Raw genomic sequence first — 21,197 nt, 5'->3', positions numbered from 1 at the left:
TACAATGTCTTTGTGCTTCTGTTTTACCTAACTTGAATCTTCTTTCTTTTGTACCTATTCTGACTGCCACTTTAAGTTCTACATTATGAGTCAGATCAAGCATCACCTATTCTGTGAAATTTTCCTACATTCCACAAGGAAGATTTATGTTCTCTTGTTTTATATTTCTTTTATTTTTAGTATATAATCTCATGATTGTAATGATCTCATAATGGGAATCTGTATATATGACTCCTTCCTGATTAGAGGCAGTGTCATTTCCTCTGGGCATCTCTAGTGCTTAGGAAAGTGTGTGAATAAATAAAAAACGATGTACTTGTTGATTGAAACAATGAATGATTGGTTAGATTAACCAGTAGGTAGAATGGCTAAAGAGCTTATAAACATGTGGTTGAGGATATATGGGGGAAGATTCAAATACAATAAAACTGTCTAATTGGAGTTTTAGAGAGGCAAGCCTAGAATATGAGCAAGAAAGAAAATTGACCAATTGGTGAGTTCATGTTCAATTATTTGTCATTAGCCAAGACAATTAAGAATGAACTATTATGAAAATGATTCATTTTTATTTGCTTATAGAAGACAAAGAAAGCTAATGAACTCTACTATACCAACCTCATTTATTATTATAGAATTTTAAATATTGATAGATTTGTAATTTGCTGAGCATCTATTTTATAATTGAGCACTATGTGTTAAGTAAATTATAATACATAATTTGTTATAATTGAGACTCTATTTGTAATTTACTGAGCACCAATGTACTATATATTCTGTGCTAAGGACAGAATCAAGTTATAGAAATAAATATTAACCACCCCACATTAATTTCTAATTATTTATAAAAACTCCTTGTTCACTTTTTTGTCTCCTCCACTGTAGCAGAGATTTCTTAAAGATGAGCAAATTAATATAGGTCTGGAACACACTCATTGCTAAATAAATACTGAATGAATAGATTAAGCGTTAGGGTTTACTAATGATATTTTTAAAAAAAAACCAACCAAACCTCACTATCAATTCATCAGTCTGCCTTTGCTTTGCAGAACACATTTACATTTATCCAATCATTTAGCCTCCTCAACTGATTTGAATTACAGTTATTATCATCATTTTGGAGACGAGAAAACTGACTAACACACTTATTCCAAGTAACAAGCAAGTAAGCAGGAGTAACTGGACGTAAGCCCAGATTCTTCAAAAAACACGAGGAGCATTTTTTTTTTTTTTAATCACACTCTGTGGCCTTCATGAGGGTTTGGCTCGCAATAAAAAACTGAATAACAGGGATACAACAGGTGGAAAGGTATAACTGGAAGCGCTTGTTCTGGAAGAGAATAACTGAAAGAAAAGATGTGTTTGCGCCATTTCCTCCTGACTTACACAGTTTAATGTATATTTTCCGAGTTTTTAATATAAACGATAAAGTAACATGCTACAGTCTTTTTCGAAAACCTTGCCCTAGCTTTTTTAACTTTCACCCACTTATTTCCTTCCTTCTTTCCTGAGGCTCATAGAGGGCGCTCACAAAGTGCTACCACCGGTTGAGCGATGCGCCACTCAAAAAACACACCTCACTGCAACTAAAGGGCACAGCGCCACCACCTCAGACTAGCTTCTCTTTTCCACGGCAGGAGGCGGGGCCAATATTTCTCATTCAAATTAAAACCCTGGAGATTTGCATGGGGAACAGCCAATCCGGGAGCCTATTGGCTGAAAGCACGGCGGGCGTGGCCAATAGTACGACCACCAAGCCCCGCCTACAATAATTTGCATAACGGCCCCGGCGCGTGCAGGGGAGAAGCGGGTTTGTTTTTGAATCTGCGGAGGCGGCGGCGGAGGCAGCGGCGGCGCGGCGAGTGGGGAGCGCGAGACTGAGGCGGCAGCGGTGGGGACGGCTGCGCGGGACGACTCTTTAGGACGGAACTTGGTTCCTCCAGCCTCATCTCCCGCCCCGAAAGGTATATGTGAGTCCCAGGGGCTGTTATAACCACATTTTGTTAAATTACTATTGTATTTCTTAAGAGTCAAGACCGCATTATGGCGGCTGCGGGAGTTGTGTTTGCGCTTGCGCGGTTGCGGAGCTGCGGGCGGGCGCTGCATGGGAGCACGTGATCTTGCGGGGTCGGGCTCTAGCTGCAGTTGTGCAGCTGGCGGGGCGGTGGCTGCGCAAGCGCAATATTCATTTTCAAGATCTAATGTTCTTGGACGCCATTCGGGTTCTAGATTTAATTTTTTTCTTTCTTGAGGGGTTTCGTTTTGTTACGCGGGAATTCCTGTATTTTTCAAGGAAAACGTTTCTTTTATGCTGTATTCCTGTAGCGACTTAAGAGTTTTTTGTGTGTGTGTGTGTGTTTCTCCTATTCTCTGAGAAGCTGTGGACTTAATTTTGTGTAAAAATGATTGTCCATTTGTGGTTCTCGATTTTAATTTCACTTTAAGTGTATTGCTGGATTCAAGTTTTTATTTAGGGAGCTAAAGATCAGCACCTAGTGGTGTTCTCACGGGAAGTGCAATTATTTGAACTGCATATTTGCAAATACATTTTTAACCCTATCCTTACCAGTTTCATTATGGAATGTTTTCAAAATAGAAACAGTTTGAGGTTTAGAAATATGAGAGGGAGGGGACATTGGAAGAATCTATATAATGTTGTTTTAAAAAGAAATCTCAATCTCCTTAAGTATTTATATTTTTTAAAATAATTTGATCTTCAGTCGGTGGAGTTTTAATCAGTGGTGTGCCTCTAACCTTGCTTGCATTTGAGTTTTACATTTTTTCTATTTCTGATTGCATGTCTATTACTGCTTCAGTTAGATTATATTTTTTACTTTGACTTTTAAAATTGTAATGATATGTAAAATATAACTCTTAAACTCGGTAAATTTTCCTGATAAAGAATTCTACAAAGAACTCCCAACTACCCTGAGGCCTGAGGAGATTGTGAATCATCAATAAATCAGTTGATTAAAAAAACAGCCTGCTATATATAAATGTGTGTAAGATAGTTTGTGTTTGGTTTTTTAAGTTGTCTGTTCCTGGTTTTAGTTTCTTAAAGTACTTACAAGTATTCTGATTATTTTAGTTTAAAATGGTAGTGTCACTATATTTAAATCTTAGGTAAGCCTCTGGGAGAAGTTTTATACGATTTAATATAATTCTACCATTGTGCAAATTATTTCTTACTGGCCTGAAAACTTGTAAATGGTTGTCATAAATGTCATCTTTGGCTTGTATATACAACAACTGTTTTCTTGGTTGGTTATGTAACTCTGAAATTAGTCACCTGTCAAATGAAGAAGTGGCTGTCGCTTTATAATCTTGGTTGGTTTAGGGACTTTGTTGCCTACAGGTACTGTTAATAAGAATTAAATAGATGTAGTTGAAAGGAATACTTTTGGTTGATGGGTTTTTAAAAAATGACATCACACAGGGGATAGAATGCAATGATAGGAATAATTCTTTTTTTCTGAACAGAGTATTTGTTGTTGTGATATAATTTTTGAACCTCCTAAGTCTTTTACACAGAAATATATTTAGAGGGCAGTTGTGTGATTTTTCCCCTTTTATGCTTCCAGGTTGATTACCCAGCACACCCCTTCCATCTCCAGGTATAATTTCAAATATTTAAGAGTTGAAACATGTTTTTTTCTGTGTCTGTGTATACATACATAGTTAGGTTAAGAAAAGAACTTCTGTCATAGGGCATGTTTCATTCTGCACTTCCAGAAAAGTGAAATATTTTGTTTTATATATTTAAGTTTATGTTTTCATTTGCATATACAAATGATTGCCTCAGGTTAATGTTGAAGCTTATAAGAGGCACTTGACAACACTGAAGAACATAACGAACTATGTAAATACGTATTGGTAGGACAGTTTTGCTGTTAAACGTTTGTTAGAAAGGCAAGTATAGTTCTATAAACTTAAAACTAAGAATAATGTACTGTCTGAACATCTAGTATTTTTTGTTCATTAGTACTCTGTGAATAACAGGCATGATTTGGAATTTAAGTTACTATTAAGATTGAATGAATACTGAATGAATTCTGTTACTAGGAGTCAAAAAAAATCCTTTTAGATTTGTACATTTTAAACAAAAAATTCAGGAAAAAAAGACTTGAATACTTAAGCCAAAGCCATTAAAGTTTGTGTTTTCTTTAAATTGTGATTTGAATATTGATATTTAAAACTTTTTACTTGTTTTAGCACGTTTAGAAGGTGTCGAAAATTAATTAGAAATAAACACACTAAATGTTTTTGTGACTTTCCTATTTATTGATTGATCAGTTAGTTTATGTTCTGGATCATAATTTCATTTCTGCCTCTTAACCTGAGCATATACACACACACACAATGTCGTATTGTGGCTATTTACTTCCCTGGTGGCTCAGCGGAAAAGAATCCACCTGCAATGCAGCAGATGTATAGGAGACATGGGTTTGATCCCTGAGTCGGGAAGATCCTGTGGAGGAGGAAACGGCAACACATTCCAGTATTCTTGCCAGGGAAATTTGATGGACAGAGGAGCCTGGAGCATGCACACACACACAACCTAGTGTTATATTGTGGATATTTATCCATTTCATTGTTCTTTAGAAGTATGTTTTTCAAAAATGATTGCATAATATTCATTTTGTGAAAATATCCTAAATTATCAAATGTTCTTGAAATATGTTTTTGAACAGCCACATAATCAGTGTTTTTAATAAGAATGTACTGTGATTTTCCTTATTGAACATTTTGTTCATTTTGCATTTCTCTATTATAAATAAAGCTACAGTGAACATCTTGTACGTGAATCACAATCTATATCTTATTTCTTTGAAATTACTGTTTCAAAGGGCTTTTAAAGTAATTTACAAAATAGATAAAAACTTAGTTTTTTTGAAAAGCATTTCCCATGCCACCATGATTTTGGTGGTTGAGAAATAGTAGCTTTTTAACTTTTTTTCCTGGTAACTAGTGAAATTGAACTTTTAAATGTTTAATATATATGCAACTTTCTCATTTTTCTTGACTTTGCTGTTTGAGGATATTTTGTGCATCTTTTTTTGTGGTAAATCTTAATATTTTTCTTATTTGTTTGCAACAGTTGTTTGTGAGTATGAAAACTGCTTTTCATATTTTTTGCAGGGTTTTTTTTTTTTCAGTTAAATTTTTAAAAACAATTGCTATGGGCTTCCAGGTGGAACAGTGGTAAAGAATCCACTTGCCAATGCAGGAGACACAAGGGATATGGGTTCGATTCCTGGGTTGGGAAGATCCCTTGGAGTAGCAGTGGCAACCCACTCCAGTATTTCTTGCCTAGAACATTACATGGGTGGAAGAACCTGGCTGTCTACAATCTATTGGTTTGCAGATTTGGACGTGGTTTTACCCACTTAGAATTGTTATGTTTTAATGTAGTGATGTGCACTGCTTTTTCATTTATTATTTTTCCAGGACTTCTCTGCATAAAAAATATTACCTGTTATAAGATGAACTAAATGATTATTCTGTTTATTTTTTCCAGGTGTTTTAATTATCTTAAAAAATACATTTGCATCTACATAGAGTTTATTTTGACATTGGGTAAAGATGGGTTGCTAGTTTCAATCTTTTCCAAATACCTAATTTTCTTTGAATTTTGTATTGGTGATTCATTTCTTATTGCTTTAAGATGCTTCTTTGACCATAACTTACTAGGTTTGAGATGTCAGTTCTGCTTCATTTACTAGGGCTATTTAATTAGGCCCATTGACCTTTGGGGGATCTATAGATAGGTTTGAAAACTTGCATGGGTTCCATGATATACACAGTTTTATGTGAGTGAACATAATTTGCAAGTTTTTATGGGGAAAGAGTTACAGTTTTATCAGCTTCTCACAGGAATATTTTATGTAAAATTTAAAAGCAGGTTAACAACACTGTAACAGGGCCTTGTTTATGTAGCAGTACTACTTTATCTGCTGTAGTGCTATAGACTATATAAATATATGAAGGGAAAACACATAGCATTCCTTTTCATAATTTTCTAAGTGAGTTTTCCCCGCCTTTGTAATAAATTTGGCAAATTTTTAAAACAGCCAAATATTTGAAGTTTTGTTTAGAGTTGCATGAAACCTAAGTTAGGATAATTTACATCTTTATACAGTTTTGTTTTTAATTCACGGATATGATGCATTTCCTGTAGATCCCACAAAAATGTACTGTGTAGGAACTCTAGGAAAAATTGTGGTACTTGTTATTTTTTATTAAGGTGTTACTTTACTGGTTTCCTCTAATGGTATATTGTTAATAGGGATGATAAGGTAGAGGATGTAGGATTTCATTTTCATTTTTAATCTGCTTTAGGATATAACATCATGTTAATAGTGCAAGTATAAAGTTAGAAGAGAAATAGCTTGCTGAGGTAAAGTGTTCTATAATATTTAAAAACAATTTTTCTTCTTTGTTTAACATAGACCTTTTTTTTTAAATGGGAAATTTTTGAAACATTATCTGATTCGTTTTTTGGTCAGTATGGAGCCTAGTAAATAATATGTAATAAAGATTAAAATTTTTTCTTTTTAATCTCTTTGGTAACATTGACTATTTCTCTCATAAGGATGTTTCCCTAATTATTAGCATAAATTAATTCTCTATTAAATCTATTCTTTCTGCTGATTGCAGTGAAAAATATCTTGATTAATAGTGTATTTCAGTTGTAATTCTACTTTTAAAAATATTTTTATAAAAAGTACAGGAAAGAATATAAAATAATTGCCAAAATATTTATGTTGAATATAGTGAAACTTGAAAATTTGTGTCATGTGTGTAAAGGAGAAATCAAGGAAATAAAGATAAAAATCAAATGGTAAAATATCGGCTTTATAAAAATGAATCTAGGACAAGTTAGAAATTGTGTTACGATACTAAATTACTTTTCTTCAGTATTTTCTTTTTAATGGGAAATTTTGTCTTTGGGTATTTTTCAAGCAAATCCACTTATAGAAGTTTGCATATTTTTACTTTTTTGTGTATGACCTTTGCCCTTGAGCATTTTTCCTAGTTCTCTATTGTGATTCTTATGTTTCCAGACTATAATATATAAGTTGCAGTAAATTAAAGCGTCTGCCTACAATGCAGGAGACGCAGGAGACATGGATTTGATCCCTGGGTCAAGAAGATCCTCTGGAGAAGGCACTGGTAACCCATGCCAGTATTCTGGCCTGAAAAATCTCATGGACAGAGCAGCCTGATGGGCTACAGGCCAAGAGGTCACAAAGAGTTGGGTACAACTGAGCAACTAAGCACACAGCACAGTAGTAAATTAGGGAGAGGAGAGAAATGCTACTAGAAAAATGCATATGGATAGGGTCAGGAAGCGATGGCTGGCATCTTGATTGTGAATTGGGGTTAGGTATCAAGTGTGAGAACAAAAATTTGCAAAGTTAGTTTTGAGGTTATTTTGCTTGGGAATTGTTACTCCTAGAGACAAATCAGTATTTATAGAATGTTCATTATGGTAACTGAGGATCTTATTAACAATTCTGAATTATAGAGGATATCTAATGATTTTAAATTTGTTCAAGAAGGCAAAGAGGTTTAGATGTGATTTGGCTTAAAAAAAACTTCTATTACTTTGTTTTTAAGTTTTGAGATATAGGGAAATTCATATATTATCATACCTAGTTGTTCAAAGGAGTCACATGCAGAAAGAAGTTTGAGAGTAAAGATCTTACTTTCGAGTTCCTAACAGCTGTGAGGCATTATAGGGAAAAATTGGGTGATGTTTTAACAGTAAATTATAAGTATCATTGAGTAGTTCTGGAGAGTATTGTCCTTCTTAGTTTCTTATAGTACGCAGAAATTGCCTATCCATTAGTGGACCTTCTCTTTTCAAATTCTTGCCCATTTGATCTTGTTATGTTCTTTGGAGATTGCAAGACTAGAAATTACTTCTCAGTATTCTTTCTCAGACTGTCATGCAGTGTAGGGAGTAACTCAGTGGTGTTTTCTGTCGTTATAGTTTTTTTTCAAAACAGAAAAGTGAATTCCAAAGTTAAACTATGTTTATATATGCTTCAAGTTGTATGCTGAAATCCATTTTGTATTGGAGACAGTATGAGTGCTGGGCAGCATTTTCAGTGTTTTTAAGTGCTGCAAAATGAGAAAACCAGGGTATTAGTATTGATTTATAATGGAATGTTTCCAAGTTTGAATTTTGATCTTTGGGTTTTTTAATCTTTAAGAGAATGACTAGGACATCTCGTTGGTCCCCCTCCTAAAAAATGTGGCTGGCCTAAGGGTACAGTTGATTGTGTCTGCTTGACAGTCTTTATATAATAATTGGACTTATATAAACACAAATGTCTGGGAAATGAAGATGATCTATTAACTTTACTGTCAGAAATACTTTATTTGCATCTGCAATTTTTCATTGTTCAGAATATTATTAAAAAGTTTTGTGTTATTTTGTATCAGATAACTATGAATAACTGGCTTTATCCCTTTTGGTTTGAGAGGGAGGGAGAGCCCCTTTCTATGATGATGATGTGAGTTAGTTGTGTCATCCTTTCTCCCTCTCTTTGTTGTTTGTGTAACCCTGTGCTACTTTGTGAAACATTGTTTTGGTAGGTACCCAGGAATTATGTGTATGGCACTTTTACATTCTAATAGAGAGCTTGGAGAAGGCAGTGGCACCCCACTCCAGTACTCTTGCTTGGAAAATCCCATGGACGGAGGAGTCTGTTAGGCTGCAGTCCATGGGGTCGCTAAGAGTCGGACATGACTGAGCAACTTCACTTTCACTTTTCACTTTCATGCATTGGAGAAGGAAATGGCAACCCACTCCAGCGTTGTTGCCTGGAGAATCCCAGGGACGGGGGAGCCTGGTGGGCTGGGGTCTATGGGGTCTCACAGAGTCGGACACGACTGAAGTGACTTAGCATAGCATAGAGAGCTTGAATTGGATGTAAAAATGGAGGTTCTTGGAACTAAAAGAGCTGTGAAAGAATCTCTCCTTGAGTCAGTAATTGTCAAAGATGATGTCTTCCATTTTGTAGAAGCGTAAACTTAGATGTTAGGAAAAGATTCTGCTCTTTTGAGGACCAGGGACAAAAGAAAAAGAGATTGGTGAAACAATAATGAATGACTTTACTGCGTCAGCTCTTTCTCAGTTAAGACTTTTCAGCTTAGGTGTGTACCTGCCCTGTTACCTTTATTATATTAAATGTCTCAAGAAAAGAAATAAATGGGGAAACGAATGGAAAAGAGGCTGTTTTTTAACTTCCTTTGTTTTCTTTTGGGGCTTCCCTGGTGGCTCACAGGTTAAAGTGTCTGCCTGCAATGCAGGAGACCTGGGTTCTATCCCTGGGTCAGGAAGATCCCTTGGAGAAGGAAATGGCAACCCACTCCAGTATTCTTGGCTGGAGAATCCCATGGACGGAGGAGCCTGGTGGGCTACAGTCCACAGGGTCAAAAAGAGTCAGACACGACTGATCGACTTCACTTTCACTTTCACTTTTGTTTTCTTTTAGGTAGTAAATGTCAGGAACTGTTGGAGTACAGTAAAGGCTAAACTTTTTCAGAAACTTAGTTTTAAGGATAATGAATGTTTATTTTTCTTATAAAGTAATACAGAGGAAAACTCTTCAGATGTGTAAGTGGCTTTGGCTTAATATTTGTGGTTTTCGTATGTCGAACATGGTTTCTAGGTTGAACATGGATGATTTCACCAGCCAGGGACAGGGGAGAAAGAATAATGGGAGTGCACAATCATTCTTTTGAGAGCCTCATATGGATGTGGCATATATCGGTTTGATGCATGTTTTATGGATCTGTATGTAATCATTGGAACATACATAGCTGGGAGAGGAAGGCTGGGAAATGGAGTATCTGGCTGGACAACCATTCATTCAGCTAAAGTTAGAAAATTTTATGAAAGAAGGAAAGAAATGGATATTAGAGAACGTAGCATTTTCTGCTACTAAAGGAAGCTGGAGAAGTGGTCTCTAATTGATAATTTGATACTGAAAACTGACTCTCTGTTTTAAGACTTAAATCCAATTATAACTGTCTATAGCTTCCTTTGATGGGCTTCCCTGATTGTTCAGTGGGTAAAGAATCTACCTGTAATGCAGCAGACACAAGAGACATGGGTTTGATCCATGGGTTGGGAAGATCCCCTGGAGGAGGGCCTGGTAACCCACTCCAGTATTCTTGCCAAGAGAATCCCATGGACTGAGGAGGCTGGTGGACTGCAGTCCAAAGCTTCACAGAGAGTCAGATGTGCCTGACTGAGTAAACACACATGCATACACATACACATCTTCCTTTGAAATGAAATTTTGAGAGCTTTACAGTCATGATTCCTGACTGAGATTCTAGTTACTATGAATATCTTATTAGGTAGAATTCTTTCTCTTTCTACTTGCCTCTGAAAACATTAAATCATGATGACTTTTGCAAGAACTCAGTGTAATATCTTTGAATCTTGCCAGTTAACTTACTTTAAAAGGATGAAAGACTGTAGGTAAACTCTGACTGTTTGAACTGGTTCTTGTAGTTTCAAAGTTGAGTTTATGTTTGAATTATCCAGATACTATTTTTCTTCCTTTATAACTATATAAATAAACTGTACTTTTTTCAAGATAGAAAATGTCATTTTTGAGGGCTTTGTAATATACACAGGTGAAAAAAAATGTGGCCATAAATTCTTTGCCTTCAGGTAAAACTTAACTGGTAAGTAATAAGTAGGTAAAAGTAGTTGTCTACAGATGATAAATATAACACAATAGATATGTGTGTGAGGCACAAAAAATGGGACTCTGTTAGATGGAGGTCAAGAAAACCTTAGAAAAATTGTATTTTAAAGGAAGAATTAGAAGGATATTCTTAGTAAAGGGTATTCAAAATCCCAGAGGTGGGAAAGTAGTATGTTTAGGAGAATATACTCATAATGTGCCTAATAAAGGATATTGTTATCCTGAGCTAGGAGTCTCTAATTTCTCTTTTTACTTTGTTCTACTTTGTATCTCTTTTAAAGGCTTTTATTCCTTTCAACTTTTATGTTTATAATTACTTGTGTAGAACTTTATAAGCATCCTGCAGTGAGGAATTTTATCTTATTGATGTATTTGACAAGTATCACATTGTAAAGACAAGCCCTTTTAATTAGGTATAAGACTGCTATTAAAATTATAAAGTTGCTTTCCACAATACCTACCTTATTATTCAGTAAATATTTGCTTATTGAAAGAACAGAACCCCTTTGTTTTAGGTGCCAAATAAAAAGGAGGGGGGTGGTGGTGAAGAAGGTGTTTTAACTCCTTTCATTTAACTCATGATAATCCACAGATGTCAGAACTTTTCAGAGAATAATTAACCATGAAGTTTCAAACCCACTGGATAAATTGTCAAAAGATTTGACAGACACTTTGCATCTGCAAAATTATAAATAGTTAAATAACTTTTGGGAAAAAAATCTTGAGTTTCATTCATTAAGAAATAGAAAAAAAATTAAGAAAACACTTTTGCTTAACTATTAGTAAGTTCTTAAAATATAAATCTGAAGGACAGATGTATGCAAATTAATAAGGGTTTGATGAAAAGGTGGAATGACTTAATTTTGTGTCGTTTGTGTGATTGTCTTCTTCCCCGTAAAACTTAAGTGATATAATAGTGGGAAGATTAAAAATATGCAAGCAAATTAAGAAGAAGAAAAAGAAGAAAAGGCAAAGAATTTTCCTAAAGCCATTTAGTAATACAGTGAAATGGAACATATAGTAATTTTGTCTTGGAGCCTGGCCAACTAGTGTCTCGGAACAGTATTTCTTACACAAAATGGTGATACCACCTACCTGGTAGGCTTATTTTGAGGATTAAATGAGGTTAGTTATATAAAATGCTTAGCACTTGTTCCTGACATACTTTTCAGATTTGACTTCAATCAGTTGATGAATCTTTTAGTAAGACATGAATATTTACTAAGAGGCAACCATGAGCAGCTGTAGAGAGCCCGTGGAAACAGTATCAGACTTTATTTTTTGGGGCTCCAAAATCACTGCAGATGGTGATTGCAGCCATGAAATTAAAAGATGCTTACTCCTTGGAAGGAAAGTTATGACCAACCTGGATAGCATATTCAAAAGCAAGACATTACTTTGCCAACAAAGGTCTGTCTAGTCAAGGCTCTGGTTTTTCCAGTGGACATGTATGGATGTGAGAGTTGGACTATGAAGAAAGCTGAGTGTGGAAGAATTGATGCTTTTGAACTGTGGTGTTGGAGAAGACTCTTGAGAGTCCCTTGGACTGCAAGGAGATCAGTCCTGGGTGTTCTTTGGAAGGACTGATGCTAAAGCTGAAACTCCAATACTTTGGCCACCTCATGTGAAGAGTTGACTCATTGGAAAAAACTCTGATGCTGGGAGAGATTGGGGGCAGGAGGAAAAGGGGATGACAGAGGATGAGATGGCTAGATGGCATCCACCGACTCGATGGACAATGAGTTTGAATGAACTCCAGGAGTTGGTGATGGACAGGGAGGCCTGGCGTGCTGCAGTTCATGGGGTCGCAAAGAGTTGGACACGACTGAGTGACTGAACTGAACTGAAGTACAAGGAGGTATATAGAAAATGACAGTATTCTTGATTACTGGAGTTAGAACTTTAGGTGTTTAAGAAATAACTTAAAAGAGTAAGTTTGATAATACCACTCCCTAGTAGGAAAAATATGCATTCAGAAAAGTAGTTTATTTGCAAAGGTTTGTAAGAGAGTCCAGATTTAGGATTTATTCATTAAATTAAAACAAAAACAAAAAACAGAAAACACCACTAGAATATTTAAAGAATAAAAATCTTTCAGGGATATTGAATTCACCAGCCTCATGATGAAAAAGCAGCCATTTTCTCACATTAGTTACGTATCTTCAAGGTTTATCATAATTCTTCAGACTGTCGTCATTGTCAAAGTTAGAAATGAAGTCATTTATTTGGGGGGCTAGGTCCATACAGAATTATCCTGTTTTCTTTTTGTAATTTTAGGGTGCAGTGTGATCCCTCACTGCTTATTTACCTTGCTGGACATGCTAACTTAAAATTGAGGCAAAACGAAGTGTCAGTTTTCTTCCATAACCCTTCCTGTGACCAGGTTTCTACCCCATAAGGCATAGACTTGACCATATAAGTTTGTTTAATGATTTTCCAATTATTTTATTTTGATGTTTTATTTGACTGCTTTATTGATCTAACATAGTACTGTTAAGTATAGAAGGGCTTCCTTTTATCTGCTTAACAAAACTATATATGTTTGATATGAATTAACTTGTCTAGTTGTTTTATAAAGTATAATAATTTACTTATTTATCTGCTTGATTACAAGATTAGGAGCTAAGAGCCATATAATTTATTTCAGTGAGTTTTCACCTGGTGTACTTAAAGCTGTACTGTGTCATGGTTCTTTAAGATTCCCACATTTTTCCTTGTCTGTCAACAAGTGATATTCTTTATTCCTCTGAGCTGGGAATCTGTTAAGTTATGAAAAAGATACTATAATGATTTCCTGTGAAGACTTAAACAAGGCATCGTTTCTATGCTTGAGGTGCAGTCCTTGTTCCCTGTCATAACTAATTAAAAGAGATTTGTTTTTAAATATCACCTGTCTCTGTGGTCATGGTTACAAATTTGATTTATCCAGTTTTATCCTGGAAGGAAGGAAAACAAGTTCTTATTGAGACTATGTATGTGAGTTCATAAAAAGTAGAGAAACTCAGTTATGCTACTTTATACAAGATTTAATCATTCTTCTAAGTAGTTTTTAAACAAGGCCAATCAGTATATTTAGTATTTTTCTATAGAATTGTGCTTAAAATAACCTGATGGTTTATTAACTTACAACCTATATTAAGATCTTTCATAGAATATTTTTTTCTCCTGAATTCTGAGGGTATTGGATCAAGAGACTATTTAAATAATCATTTGTACAAAATATATCTTAAATTAAGAGTTAAAGGTAGATTAAGAAGATAGTGCTTTTCTTATATGACCATTAAAAATAAAATGTTAACTGCAATTAGTTAACTACAATGTAAACTAAATTAAACTTTAGTCCTAGGTAATCCTTACTCTCCGTTCTAGGGTTAAGTAATTTACTTAAAGTTTTCTACATTGAACTAAGAGAATTGTGGAAGTCTTGACTCACTTTCTTGATATAGTTATGACAAGTTGATCATGAAGGTAACTTTATACTAGGATGTGTGTATCCATGAATCTCATCTGTATAATAGTTGAGATGTAGTCCAGTCTGACTCTGGGCAACCTACAGACTGTAGCCTGCTAGGCTCCTCTGTGCATGGGATTCTCCAGGCAAGAATACTGAAGTGTATCACCATTCCCTTTTCCAGGGGATCTTGCCCATCCAGGGACCAAACCCACTTCTCTTGTGTCTCCTGCATTGGCAGGTGGGTTCTTTACCACTAGCGTCACCTGGGAAGCCTGATAGTACAATTGGTACAGTTCTTTACTAAGGACTTTTTATGTTTGTTAAGAAGACACCCGCCTTCCCCTACCCATCCAGCTTCAGTGGCAGGAAGGATCATGATTCATTTTTGTTTCTTAATTCTCGTTGCTCTGGGCTACCTACTCACTTTCTACATCTGGTACACTACTTTCATCCTTAAAATTTTATTCACTGTTGTGGGGATTTCTCTCACCCCTCTTTTGTGTAGGTCTTTTGTTTTCTGTGTGCTATATCTTTTTATTGACTTACTCTGTTATTAGGAGGAGTGGACCACATTCTCTAGTAGCTTTTTGAGAAAGCGTATATGGGAAATAAGTTTTTTGAGACCATGTGTGTCTGAAAATTGTCATTTTATATTTTTATGCTTGATTGATAGTTTGGCTAGGTATACAAGGCTAGGTTGGAAATCATTTTACTTTAGAATTCTAAAGGCACTCTATTCTCTTCTTGCTTATGTTACCACTGAGAAATTTAAGGCCATTCTTATTTTTGATTTTTTTCTCTCAATGGAAGCATGTAGAATCTGTTATTACTTTCCAGGTTTTCTGAAATTTCACTTTAATTCCTTGATATTGATCTATTTATTATTGTTTCCTGGAATTCATCAGTCCCTTTCAGTTTAGCAGCTGTTGTCTTTCAACCCTGAAATTTTTCTTAAATGATTTTACTGGTGATATCTCCTGCTATTCTATCATTCCAAGGTGAATTTTCGGGTAGATACTCACATTTTTTTTCTCTTCTGTTTACAACTTTGTCTTTTTGCTCAGGTAGATTTTTTATCATGAGGTCCTTCTGTTGAAGGACCTTCTTTTTCTTTTTTCTTTTTGTCATGTTCTTAATTTCTCTTGTTTATTCTTTGTAGTATTCTATTCTTGACACATGAATGCAGCATCTTTTAATATATGTGGATATTAATTTATTTTTGAAGTGTTCTCCCTGTGTAGTCTGTTGCTATGTGTTTTATTTTTTGTCTTCCATATTAGACTTTTCTTAGTTGTCTTTCTCTTTCTTGCCTGACTGTATAATATATTGTGGCAGAGTAAAAAGTTGATTAGAATATCTAAATTTGTCAGTTTTAGACTTCATTATGGGCTGGTCTGGGTGGGCTGTTTTTGGAGAGTTCCCAAGACCTAAGGTCTTGTGTCCTGTGCTTGTTATATACCCTTAGAAAGTAGTCTTTCATTTTCATACATGGAGAGTAAGGATATTGCCAGCATTCTGAAAGATAAATGAAGGAAGAGGACTGGATTGTCTTCAGTGAGCACTCAGTCCCTCTCTTTTTCATATGCTGCTCTCAGTTTTTAAAAAAAGTTTTTATTTTATGTTGGAGTACAGCTGATTAACAATGGTGTGATAGTTTCAGGTGGACAGCAAAGGGACTCAACCATATATATACATGTATTCATTCTCCCACAAATTCCACTCCCATCCAGGCTGCCACATAACACTGGCTGTGCTGTGCTGTGCTTAAGCTCAGTCATGCCTGACTCTTTGTGACCCTGTGTACTGTCACCTGCCAGGCTCCTCTGTCCATGGGGATTCTCTAGGCAAGAATACTAGAGTGGATTGCCATGCCCTCCTCCAGGGGATTTTCCCAGCCCAAGGATTGAACCTAGGTCTCCTGCATTGCAGACAGATTCTTAACCATCTGAGCCACCAGAGAAGCCCAAGAATACCAGAGTGAGTAGCCTGTCTCTTCTCCAGAGGATCTTCCTGACCCAGGAATTGAACTGGGGTCTCCTGCTTTGCAGGCAGATTCTTTACTAGTTGAGTTACTACACTCCTTTTAAACTGTGGATGTTGTTTTCAGATCTTTGCTAGGATTGGGGAGAGCAGGCATTCAGTAGAATGTGGTAAGGACATCTAGAGATTTCACTGTTTCACAAACAGCTTTCACTAATATTCTCTTTTTTAGTCATGCCATCCTACTATTTGCTCTGTTGACCTCAATTTCCAAAGTGCTTAGTTCTTCTGGTTTCTATGTCTTTTGAAGTTTCTGCCTGTAAATCAAATTGGTTCCTAACTTATCCCCTATGCAACTTAGAATGTAGTGTTTTGGGAATGGCTTAGTTAGTTACCAGTGATTCTGCTTATTTTCCAGTTCCCAGAAATCTTTGTAGCTATTGTCCCTCTTACTTTTCTCTTTGTTCTTGAGGATTCATGCCTTCAAAAAATACCTCCAGTGTAGGTTAGTGGGATTTGAGTGAGTGAAGTTAGGTGTTTTCAGTTTACCATCTTAATAACCTTCTAATGTTACTTTTAATGTTGATAGTAACCTGTGTAATTAAAATGTATTAACAAAATTAATAAAATGTATTTTATACTTAATACAGTGAAGCCATTTGTTTAGGTTCCATGGAAGTTTCAACATTCTACATATGCAAAGTTTTCTAATAGTGTGATATGTGATATATTAAAACTATAGTAGTTGACTAAAGTTAATTCTCTTATAGTTCTTTTTCATTACTACTTGTGTGACCCTTGGCAAATGATTATATTCTCTAGTCATAAAATGTTTGAGATTATAGTACCATTATTTTACATGGTCATAGTAAGAATGAAATGAGAGTGCTAGTTTTACTTAGGAAAAGGGTAAAACATTGAGTAGTCATGGAGATGTTTACCTTACATTAGAAATGCCTTCCAGATGTGTTTGCTTTTACAAATTAACATTAATTGGGTTTATTAAGACTCTACCTAAAACAAGTTGATTATAATCTGACATTATATAATCAAGCTGTACTCTTTCTTAGTAGTATTGAAAATTTTTAAAGTAGATAATATGGTTATATTTGTAATTTTCTATAGTTTTTTTTCAGAATTCAGCTATTCTAAGAATGTGTTCTCTCTCTCCTGTATAGTGCCTATTAAACACTTTAAAAACTGAAAAATGCTCTACAAAAGATATTTTTTCCACCTTGGGTTTTGAAGTGCAGAGTTTTTTAAGTTGACAGTTAAAAACTTAGCTGACATATTCTTCCTAGAGAATAAGAGTTGAGATCCTAAAAATGAAGGTTCTTAAAGATGTAGAATTTTCAGAGATTTTTGTGGAAGAAATGAAAACACAGGGAATTACCCTGGATATGTTCAAGTGCCTCCTGGTTTATAGTCTATGGGAACTTGAGTAGAATTTGTATCCTGCTGTTGTGTGTAAAGTTGTGTAAGTCTTTTAATTATGTTGAATTGGTTCATAGTGCTTGTCAGGTCTACTATATCCTACTTTTCTGTCTGTTCTATTAATTTTTGAGAGTTTGATATTGAAACTCCAGCTAAAAATCTTCATTTACTTAAGATAATTGTAATATATAGTGGAACTATATATAACTTATGTTCTGTATGTTCCAAGTCTCTTGTAAATGTTTTATAGTACTTTCATAATTTAAAAGACAAGAAAAGAGAAAGACAAGTACCGTAAGATAGCACTTATATATGGGCTTTGAAGTTTGACACAGATGAGCATATCTACAAAACAGAAGCATACTCATAGACATTGAGAACAGACTTGTAGTTGCCAAAGGAGTAGGGTGGGGTTGGGGAGGGATTGGGAGTTTGGGGTTAGTAGATGCAGACTGCGTGTTATATAGGGGAATGGATAAACAACAAGGTCCTACTGTGTAGCACAGGAAACTGTATTCAGTATCCTGTGATAAACCATAATGGAAGAGAATATGAAAAGTTATATATGTGTATGACAGTCACTTTGCTGTACAGTAGAAATTAACACAATGCTGTCAATCAACTATACTTCAATAAAATGCATTTTTAAAAAATTAAAAAACACAAGGAATTAATTCCAACTCACCAAATATTGAGCAAATAAATACTGTGTTTCACACTATGGAAGTGAGTGGAAAATGAATTAGGTTGTGATTTCTGTCCTATAAGGACTCATATGTAAAGATGTCAATGACAAAAGATGCTGAGTATGTTGGTGGTATGTATAAAAGATCTTGAGAGAGCAAGTACACCTGGTTTGGGGTTTGTGCACAATAAGGGGAAAGGAGAGCAAAAAAAGGATTGTCAGTGATAAGATAATTTAGGTTGAATTACGAATAGGATTTATTGAGTAAACCAGCATAGTTTTTTGGGATAAGGAGTGAAACTGGCAATGACACCAGTTCTCTGAGTAGCAGCCTAACCATTATTCTAAGTTGTTTATGTGTTGCATAGAAACAGAACCAATGTGGGAAGGGATGGACAAAGCTCAAGTAGGCTTAGGCTGAGTGTAGCCTAGACTATATTTTAGCTATTAGCACTTTCATGAAGTTCTTTAATCTCTGAGCCTGTTTCCTCAATCACGAATCAGAGAAAAAGCTACTTTGTAGGGTTAGTGTGAGAATTACTTTAAACAATGTATATAAAACATGAAATCTTGATTTATGTTAATGTACTTTTCTACTCCTTTGTCTTCTAAAGCCCCTTGCATGTAGACAATCGATATATTTATTGATTTGACTCAAAGTGTCTTGGGATAATAGAATATAAATAAGTGAAAGTGAAGTTGCTCAGTCGTGTCCGACTCTCTGCGACCCATGGACTGTAGCCCACCAAGCTCCTCTGTCCATGGGATTCTCCAGGCAAGAATACTGGAGTGGGTTGCCATCGGTAGTAAATTGGTTGTAGTGGCTGGAGGAGGATTGGTATAAGGAGGGAACTTAGATTATGTTTCTTATTTTGAAATCTGAATTGGGTGAAAAGGTGGCTCTTATAGCCAATAAGAGCTATTGGGAAGATCCCCTACAGGAGGGCATGGCAACCTGCTCCAGTGTTCTTACCTGGAGAATCCCCATGGACAGAGGAGTCTGGCGGGCTGCATACAGTCCCTGGGGTTGCAAAGAGTGGGACACAAGGAAGCGACTAAGCACAAATAGCCAATAGCCAGCAGCTTAGCTTGCCCTGGAAAGCTTAGATTGAGAAAAAAGTATTTAGTATTTACATTGGAAAGGTATTTGGCAAGACATAGGAGGTTTAAGGAGTGCGGGGGAGCACCCTATACTTGAAGGTATGTTACACAGTGTAAATCTTTGTAGAACAAGCTTCCAAAAGAATCTGCTGCTTGAATATCAACTGCTGTTCATCAGGCAGCTCAAAATGTTTTGGTTGTTTGTTTCGCCATTAACCTTAGCCACATTCTGGTGCTACAGTAATGTCTGTCCTGTTAGAATCTTTCCCAGTTTACCAATTTCTTGCTTTTAACAAATAGATCTGAGCTACCCTCAGAGAATCCATTATATTTTTGAAGAATTAATGTGGCTTGGATCAAGTATTAATATCAACTTTTCTTCCCCTAATGCAGGACTTAAAGCAGTTTACATTGTCTGACTAATCTCATGAAGGATAAATAAGGACTTTTAAAAAGCAGAATTTTTTTTAACCTTTATTATGGACAATTTCAAATGTATAGAGAAATAGAATGAAATAATGAGCTCCATGTGCCCATCACTCAGCTTACACAATCATTAGTTTTGGGGGCCAATCTTCTTTTGGCTAATCCCTACCACACCCTTAGCAAGTTTTCATAAATACTTACCTTTAGTGGTGGATAGAGACAAGAGAGCACAAGGCAGCTAAATTTAGGAAGGTAAACCAAGTAAGAGAAAAGGAAAAGATGGATTTCCTAGCTGATGTGAGTTATCAAGCAAACAGGTTCTTTCTATGCTTTTGTCCTTTTTCTTTTAATGGTTGGTTAATGCTAAAAACTAATTCTTGTTGTTAATACACCCACTTTTTCCCCTTGAGGGTGTCTACATTCTTTATTTTTATTTGCTTTTCACCCATGTCAAAATGTTGAGAGGTCTGTGCCAGGGCATGAAATTAAATTTGCCCTGGGACCAACCACTCACCTGGAGATGTCTTTGTGACCATCTGGGCTACAGACTAGAAGAAATTTTTTTTACCTTTATTGCAGGTTACTTAAAATAAGCTTTGTTGCCATTTCAGCTGTAAAGTCTCTAGTCCTCCCCAGTACTTATTTAAAATTATTGTCAAGAGTGAAAAATCTGATTGGAAGGTTTAACCATTGGCTAGATTTGAGCACTTTTTGGAGCTTAGATTCTGTGGGAAAATCTTTAACTAGCCTTCTATAAATTGAAATTGATTATCAGGATTTAAAAAACTTAATTTTCTAGAAATTATAAAAATTGGCACTCTTTTCATGTAAAAAGTACTATAAAAGAGTTAAAAAAAAAAAGACCTTGAGCAGAGTTTGACTTTTTTTTTTTTTTTTTTTCTGGACTGAAATGGAGGCTTTCTTTCAAGCGAATTCCCTGATGTTTGCTGTGTGTGATTTGGCTCTATCTCTGTAACTGCTAATATGTGGCATGGACTTTAAGCTGTTTGGGATCAGGATGTACCCAAACTCTGTATTGCAAGTCGGGATCCGCAGGCATTATGTTACACAACTGGCTTGCTGCCTTCTGTTTTCTGTGTTCTGAGTAGCTGCATTGTTTGTTGCAGTATATGCATTAGCTGTTGTCAGTGTTCAGTTTCCTGCAGGCTGACATAGTGGGAGGGGCTTTGTTTGATACATAGCTGAGTTTCCACTGTGTGAGTTCTTGAGTGCACACTGCAGCCATCTTAATTACACTTTAGTGCAACTGAGACAGTGCAGCTGTCTCAAAATGGCTGCTAACCTAGTCTTTGTAACTGCTTAGGCAGCCACTATGCCACTAAGGAGACCTGTCACTTGCATCAGGACCAGAGGTAAGAACCAATTA

At 35.7% G+C, this 21,197-nt stretch overlaps 1 protein-coding gene across 6 annotated transcripts in view; it reads left to right on the top strand.

Annotated features, from left to right (window-relative positions):
• Positions 1 to 1,803: 1,803 nt before the first annotated feature.
• The window catches only part of ATF7IP (activating transcription factor 7 interacting protein), a 115,131-nt gene continuing 95,737 nt past the window's right edge, over positions 1,804 to 21,197 (top strand). For 4 of the 6 annotated variants that reach the window (XR_011566727.1, XR_011566726.1, XM_070790044.1 and 1 more), the window contains exon 1: positions 1,804 to 1,961. The gene's annotated coding sequence lies outside the window, so the exon portion shown is untranslated. Of the gene's footprint in view, positions 1,962 to 3,578; positions 3,612 to 18,041; positions 21,184 to 21,197 lie in introns of those variants that run through there. The other 2 variants (XM_070790042.1, XM_070790041.1) reach the window with 2 other exon arrangements.

The sequence above is a fragment of the Bos indicus genome, chromosome 5 (assembly GCF_029378745.1).
Source record: "Bos indicus isolate NIAB-ARS_2022 breed Sahiwal x Tharparkar chromosome 5, NIAB-ARS_B.indTharparkar_mat_pri_1.0, whole genome shotgun sequence".
NCBI lineage: Eukaryota > Metazoa > Chordata > Mammalia > Artiodactyla > Bovidae > Bos > Bos indicus.
Note: the sequence above shows the minus strand (reverse complement) of the source record. Positions and strands in the feature narration are given on the sequence as shown.